Here is an 8,671-nt window from a genome sequence, read left to right on the forward strand (position 1 = left end):
ATCTATGTGTTGCTTTTATTAGTTAATGAATAAAACATCTGCCTCGGCCTGTGATAGGGTAGCGTAGAGCTAGGCAGGGAAATTAAACTGAATGCTGGAAAAAAGAAGGCGGAGTCAGGAGACACCATGTAGCCACCAGCGGGGGGGAAAGATGCAAGGTGTTAGTTAAAACCTTGCCGGTAGGCCACAAACATCATGGTAAAATATAAAATAATAAAATGGGTTAATTTATTTGTAAGAGCCTACTAGAAATATACTATAGTAATTGACTGAGCAGTGATTTAATTAATACAGTGTGTGGTTATTTTGGGAGTCTGGATGGCCAACAAACAAACAAACAAACAAACAGCTTCCTGGTATGTACTCATAAAATTAATTTTATGAGTATGGTGTTTTGCCTGCAGGTATGCCTGTGCACCATATGCGTGCTGGTGCCTATTGAGGCCAAAAGAGGACATCAGATACCCTGAGACTTGAATGGCAGTCAATAGTGAGCCTTCATGGAGATGCTGGTCCAGATCTTCTGGAAGTGCTCGGTGCTTTTAACTACTGAGCCATCTTCCCTCCAGCCCCAGTAGAATTCTTTTTTAATCAACTGAACTGAATTACTTAACTCTCAGTGGAAGAAGAACGACAGCTATGTATTTAAAATTTTCTGTGCTTCCCCCAATGAGATCCTTGTTCCTTAGAAAGGCAAGACCATGCATGCAGTGTTTCCTGTTGCAGGCACAAGGTCACAGAATTTGGTAAACTTGAAGCACTCATGCAGAGTGGTTAAAAGTGCCACCTTGGAGTCCAGGAGACCTGGAGTCCCGCTACCATCTGTCAGCAGTGTAATGTCGAGTATGAAGGTCTACTTCCTCTATTGTATCTTCAGTGCTTGTGTAACAATCCTGGCTGTCCTGAAACTCTCTTTATAGACCAGGCTGGCCTCAAACTCACAGAAATCTGCCTGCCTCTGCCTCCTGAGTGGGATTAAAGGCGTGCACCACACCACCTGGCCTAAATCTTAATAACAATTAGAAATCTTACTTTGTTCTCTGACATCAATTCTGGAGGATAATTCTGCTGTTTGGATCTTCCCGTGGCTCTTTGACACTGATAACCCTTTGGTTGTGTATCTTTAAGAGCATCCAGTCTCCCTTCCTTTACTGCCTGAGAACTGAGGTGCAGTACTCCAAAGGAGATGCTCCTCCATCCTGAGGGTACCACCAACTTCCTGGTCCTGTGCAGATTATACAGCCCAAGAATCTCCGCTCTCTTTTTCTGTCTGGGAACACTACTGCTGATTAACTCTGATTCACAGCACTGGGGAGACCTTAGAAGTCCATGACCAGTTTGGTTCCTCTCTTTTTCTGTCTGGGAACACTACTGCTGATTAACTCTGATTCACAGCACTGGGGAGACCTTAGAAGTCCATGACCAGTTTGGTTCCTCTCTTTTTCTGTCTGGGAACACTACTGCTGATTAACTCTGATTCACAGCACTGGGGAGACCTTAGAAGTCCATGACTTCTCTTCTTGGTTCCTCTTCCTTCCAGTCCTGGAAAATGGCCTTGTTGGAGGCTTCCAGGTCCTCCTGCAGCAGCTATGAGTGCTGGACCCTGTGCATGTCAGGACTCTGTGCCTTTCTTTCTGCAGCAACCCCATTACATACATCTGAGTGCACATACATGTACAATACATACATGTAGATGTACACCATGTCTGGTCCCTATGTCTTTTCTCAGCAACCTCATTACATACATGTGAGTGTACATACATGTACAATAACATACATGCAGATGTACAGCATGTCTGGGCCCTGTGTCTTTTCTCAGCAATCCCATTACATGTGTTTGGAACATGAATTTTTCCGACTTCATCTTTCTGAAAAAAAAATCCAGTCTGTAGTTCACTGCAATTAATCTTTTTTTTTTTTTTTTTCGAGACAGGGTTTCTCTGTGGTTTTGGAGCCTGTCCTGGAACTCCCTTTGTAGACCAGGCTGGTCTCGAACTCACAGAGATCCGCCTGCCTCTGCCTCCCCAGTGCTGGGATTACAGGCGTGCGCCACCACCGCCTGGCTGCAATTAATCTTTTATTTCTATATTGGGGCACAATATTTTTAAATCGTCTTTATTTATTTCAGAATTTTGGAGCATAAGACAGACACTTCTTTGCTTTACATATTTAGTTGACTATTTCCTTCTCTTGATTACCTAATATTTTAGTTCTAACTCACAGCTGCTGTCCCCAGGTTGGCTGAGGCAGTTTAGCTGGTCTGAGACTCCCTGAAACCATAAAGCAAAATCTTATGTATCTGCAAACATGCACATTTTCCAGTAATACTTGTTTTCAAAGAAAGCCATGAGCCACATGTATGATGATTATATAAAAACAAGCTAGCCAGGGTAATGTAGGAAGACTCTGTCTAAAAATTCAAAAAGGTAGATAAATAAATGAATAAATAGCATTGAGCAGAACAGCAATATGATATTGATTTCAGAATTTTAAAGCTGATCTTGAATTTTAGAGCTTTTAAAAAAGTTTTAAGCCCCGAGTGTCTTTGATCTGAGGGCTGGGAGAGGCACAAGGGACTGAAGCCTCTGATTTTCTCATAGGTTTCCTGTTACCCGGCAAACACTTTCAGCCAAATCCAGACCAGGGAGGGAAGAGGAGAATTTCTCATGCACATTCAGAACAGACAGTGAGAGAATGAACTATGAGTTCCTTTGCCTTTGTTCCCGTGGCTTCTCAGAGAGATCCCTCTGGGGGAGCAATTGAAATTTCAACAAGAAAAGGGAGAGAAAATATTCTCTTTCTTCCCTGCAAAGGAAACAGAGGTTAAAGAGACATGTGGGCACAAAGCAAACCAGCGTCAGTCTGTAAACGGGCAGCATGTCTTTAATAGCTGCACTTGGAGTTCTGTAAACACACGAGTCCAGGGTCAAGTGGCCTGTGGCCTTCCAGAAAGAGAGCATTTCATGGATCCTTAGCAGCGGCCTCCAGACAGTCAAAATAGTGACAACCGTGAATGATGGAACACAGTTGTGTTGAGGGCGAAGCCAACACTGCAAATCTCGAGACTCTTGAAGATCACGTCTGAACTTCATAAATAACACTGAAGGGTGGGTGGCCAGAGCACAGTTGTTCCTCTGCTTCTCCTTTAGTGGCATCTGAGGAATCTGCTTGGGTTGCTAGAGGAATCCTTGCAGGACTTATAATCAGGTAGCAATTGGTTGATAGCTCTGCTTACCTGTCCCATGCTAGTGATTACTAGATGCTAGCTGTGGACAAGAGCTGTTAAGTGGATCCTCTTTTAAACCTTCTCTGACAATATTTGGGAATCCGAGGACCCTCTGAAGATGGGTGCTATAAAGAACAACAACCCTAGCCTCTTTTCTGCTCTGGAGGTGCTGAGATTAACCGTCAGGCATCATACACCTCCCCAAGGTTACCCAGCTCCTTAGAGAGATTCCAGAGTCTTCAGGGCCCCTAGTACTGAGCCAGGTTTGAGCTAGGCATAAGAAAGTTTTCTACTGCTCAAATATGTTTCCGCTCTTGAGTTCCTCCCTGTCCTCTGGCTTTGGCAATGACTAATCTGTCTTCCATTCCTGAAACCTAGTCATTTTAAAAACGTTAGATAAGTGGAAATACATAATGAAAAATGTTTTGGAGTTGGCTCCTCTTCATTCAGTGTAACATCATGGAGTCATCCAAGTGACTTTGCTTATGCATAGAACTCCCTGGTGTAAATATACCATAGTTTATTTAACTATCCACACATCCAGCTTTCTGACTGTGAAAGAGAGAATGCTATGCATACTTTTATTTATTTATCTGTAAGCACACGTTGCCATTCTTTCAAAATAAATGTCCAAGAGTATAATCATGAGGCTATAAGCTTTAATTTTATGGAAAGTTATCAAAAATATTTTTCAGTATGACTGGGGCATTTTGTATTTCTGCCCGCAGTTGTCCCAATTCTACCATCCTTTCGGGATTTTCACTACTCTTTATTCTAGCCGTCCCGATAGGCGTGTACTGACAGGTAACTGTGGTTTTCATTTTCATTATGGCTAATGAGACTAAATGTCTTCAAATGCTGCTTTTCCTTTGGAGATCCGTCCTCACCAGTGAAATGCTATTAATGTCTTTTTCCCATGTCCTAATAGGGTTGTTCTTTTACTGTTTATATATTCTAGATGCCCATAGTCCGTTGTTCACATGAACTATTTCAGTACTTGCCTATTGATGGGAACACACAGTATTTGTCTGTTTGATTGGCTTGTATTACCTAGCGTAATGTCCCAAGATTCAGACATGCTGTAGCACATACCAGAGGTTCCTTTTTTTTTTTAAAAAAAAAAAAACAACTAAGTGATACTCCATTGCAGGCATATCTCATATCTTTTTTTAAAATTTATTTATTTATTATATATATACAATATTCTGTCTGTGTGCATGTCTGCAGGCCAGAAGAGGGCACCAGACCTCATTACAGATGGTTGTGAGCCACCATGTGGTTGCCGGGAATTGAACTCAGGACCTTTGGAAGAACAGGCAATGCTCTTAACCACTGAGCCATCTCTCCAGCCCCCGATGTGTAGTCCAGGCTGGCCTCGAACTCGTGATCCTCCTGCCTCTGCCTCCTTCAGCAAATCCTACCGGCGTGTGCCACCACAACCTGCCATACCTCACATCTTGCTTCCTGTTTCATAGATGAGTGACTGGGGCAGTCCGTCTGTTGCCTCTTGTGAATACCGATGCTGTGCTTGGGTATGAAAACCCCTCTTAGTGCAACGAGCAAGATTTTGGTCTCAATTTATAATTTTCTGAGGATGAAATAAGAATTCTGATATATAAAGAGTTATACCATTTGTAGCACCAAAATAAATCAGTCTCTTGACCCGATACATGTACTGAAATGCTGTTGCTTATGTAGTTTAAGGCCTCCTGGCAACTTTTACCAAGGAAGTAGGACATGGTGAGATAAGAGAAACTTATTTTTTTATTAAATTTTTTCATTTACTTTACATACCAATAGCAGTCAGTTTCCCTTCCCTCCTCTTCTCCTGTTCCCCCCATCTCCTGTCTACCCCTCCCCCATCCACTCCTCCTCTGTTCAGAAAAGGACAGGCCTCCCATCGGAGTCAACCAAGCATGGCACTTCAAGTTGAGGCAGGACCAAGCTCCTACCCTTGCACCAAGGCTGGGTAAAATATTCCAGCATGGGGAATAGTTTCCAAAAGCCAGCACATGGGTCATGGACAAATCCTGATCCCTCTGCTAGGGGTTCCACAAACAGACCAAGCTACACAACTGTCACCCCCACACAGAGGACCTCGGTTTGTCCCACACAGGCTCCCTAGCTGTTGGTCCAAAATCTGTGAGCTCCCATTAGCTCAGGTCAGTTGTCTCTCTGGGTGCTGCTGTCATGATCTTGATCTTCCTGGCTCATATAATCCCTCCTCCCTCTCTTCAACTGGATTCCTGGAGCTCAACCCAGTGCTTGACCATGGATCTCTGCATCTGCTTCCATAAATTACTGGATGAAGGTTCTGTGATGACAATTAGGGTAGTCACCAATCTGATCACAGGAGAAAGTCAGTTTAGGCACCCTCTCCACCATTGCTAGGAGTCATAGCTGGGGTCATACTTGCAGATTCCTGGGAGTTTCTCTTGTACCAAATTTCTCCCTAACCCCAAAATGGTCCCCCTATCGAGATATCTCTTTCATTACTTTTCCCCTCTGTCCTTATTCCAACCTGACAAACTCAATCCCTTATTTTCTCATCTCTCCATCCCCCAATCCACTCCCAGTTTACCCAGGAGATCTCATCTACTTCCCCTTCCCAGGGAAATCCATGCATCCCTCTTTGAATCCTCCTTGCTACCTGGCTTCTCTGGGGCTGTGGATGGTAGCCTGGTTATCAAGATAAGGGAAACACATAATAAAAAGGAAGACCACTGTGATGGTTTGAATGAAAATGGTCCCCACAACTCATGTTTGAATGTTTGCTCCCCATTTAGTGGAAACTGTTTGGGAAGGGTGAGTAGGTGTGGCCTTGTTGAAGGAGGCGTGTCTCTGGGTGTGGGCTTTGAGGTTTCCAAAGCCCAACACCATTCCACTTGGCTGACTATGTAAGCTCTCAGTTACTACTCCACTGCCATGCTTGCTTGCTTGCTGCAATGCACTCTGCCATGATGGTCATGTCTCAACCTCTGAAACTATATGCAAGCCCCCAATAAACCCTTTCCTTCTCTAAGCGGTCTTAGTCATGATATTTCATCATAGCAACAGAGAAGTCACTAGGACAGCCACCTACAGGAAAGGGCTCTGACGATAAGAATCAGAGCTCTAAAGTTCCTGCCATCACTAAGTATTTGTGCACAGAACTTGTAGAAAAGGGGTAAACTCGTCTCATCCCAGCTCAGTCTTTTCCACCTAACACTTTGTCATTGGAACTTCCTCTGTGGGTTCACATGACCTTGACTGAGATTTGTCTCAGAGACATACTTGGAACAACACACATGTGTCATTTTCACAGATAATTCAAAAGACAGGACGAGGCAAGAGTTGTTAGTGTCCTGTGAAAAGAACAGAGCTTTGTATTTCCTAATGTTTGGCTACTAACCTGTTTCAAAGTACTAGACTCCATGTTTCAATGTACAGATAAAGTAAAAAAAAGGTGTCGTGTCAAGGCAGCTTGCTGTTTCCTCCCTCTGAGTGAATCTTGCTACACCCATCTCTCTTGGAGAATTCTGGCAGTCTTGCATCTATTTTCTTTTTTTTTTTTTTTACTTTTTTTTCTTTCTTCTTTTTTTTTCTTGCATCTATTTTTAACTGAAGGCAAAGTGCTGCAGAACTCAAACCAGATGCTGAGTTACACACAGTCTCTGTGTTACCAGCATGTAGTGTGAGACTCACAGTGTTTACGTGTCTTCTTACTTTCCTCTGGCTGTAGGCTTGACTGGATCAGAACTGCTTTGTCTTGGATAATTCCTGCTTGAAACCTTAAAAAACCAAGTTAACTAGCAGCTTATGGAGGAAAAGTCTTCTCAAGGCAACAGGATTCTCCCAAGGGAAGCCATTGATTAGAGAATTTATTTGTTCAGAGTGGCTGGGTATATGAGTGGGTAGACATAAGCGTATTTTTAAAGTGGAAGAGAGGGGAAAAGGGTCATTAAAGTTCCTATTATCCTGTGTGTGCAATGTCCCAGTTTGTATGACATAGTCTGTAAATCTTGTAAATGTGTATCATTATGTATATATTAAAATAAACTGAAAAATGTCAAAAAGTACCTGCTACCAATTATTTTAAATTTCTAATTAATTTGGAGGTTCTGCATATAGAATCAATACCACTGTTATTTTTAAGGCATGAAATAATTTTGTGCTGCTGAATGTCAGAAAAATGCTATAATTGTTTATTCTTATCTTCTAGGTCTCTTCAATGATGTACTCTTATGTTAGATACTTTAAAACTCAGGGTATATAACTGCATTTATACAACTATTCTGGTTAGTAGCTTTAAACATTTAAATACTTGGAACTGGAGAGCACGCTCAGCAGTTAAGAGTGCTTGCTGCTCTTTCAGAGGGCCCAGTTTGCTTCCCAGAACCCATATGCCAATTCAATACTGTCTGTATCCAGTTTCAGAGGGTCTAATAGCCTCTTTTGGCTTACTTTGGTACTAGAAACACATATGGTACACACACAAACATGCACACACACACACGCACACTCACTCATTAAAAAAAAAGACTGAGCTAAAAGAGAAATAAAATACTTATAAACTATGGAGGAATCAAGACAACATGGCACTATCTCAGAATAGAATAGAAAGCCATAAGAAGTAGTCTATGAGTTGATTGCAAAAAGAATTTTTCGTTATCATATTTTTAGAAAGTAGTTCAACAGGATTCATTAAATTGTACTTTCAACAACTTTCAGAATTTGCCAATAATGTGTGGGCTCTTAAAGGCCCAGCTCGAAGGCCCTCTCTTTCCTCATAGGTCTCTTGCTCTTCTGGGGCACATAGCTGAGTTTGATCTGTAGACTTTGAAACTCTCACCTACCAGAACAAAAGTTTTGCAAGATCTCGTCTGTCTAGCTCATCGGTATGGTCTCAGGCCAAGAACAGGTGCTCAGGAAAAGAACCATGTTCCCAATCACTGATTCGGGTCATTAAACTACTAACCCAGGTGTTCCTGGGTTCGTCTCCTAGGCAGTCCTTGGACAGTCCAGGACAAAACCGCAGTGGAGGGTATCCCTGCTGCTCCTGGGAGCCTGCTGGAATGAAAGAGCTTGATGGCCAATTATCCCATAACATATGTATGCCCTATCTAATAAACTTAAAGCTTTAAGAGAGAGAGAGAGCAAAAGAACCAAGGTTCCTTCCAGTGATTGCTGAATTCTCTTTCTAGACTGCTTTTAAACTCAACACAGTAATCTGAACTCCTCCTGGAAGTTCTATCTTGCCCTACTCTGCAGAGTTTGGGCTTGCAGAACCCGTAGCCTCACAAGCCAGTTAACACCCACCGTGCTCCCTCACACACACACCTAATCGGATTTGCTTCTCTGAAGAAACTTGACTACACCAGAAGGACACAGGACAGCTTAGTTAGCATCAGTGCTGCGCTATGTTCACTATGTCCTGTGTGTTACCACCTAGTGCAGAACCCAATT

This window comes from Microtus ochrogaster, chromosome 18 (assembly GCF_000317375.1).
Source record: "Microtus ochrogaster isolate Prairie Vole_2 chromosome 18, MicOch1.0, whole genome shotgun sequence".
NCBI classification, from domain to species: Eukaryota; Metazoa; Chordata; class Mammalia; order Rodentia; family Cricetidae; genus Microtus; species Microtus ochrogaster.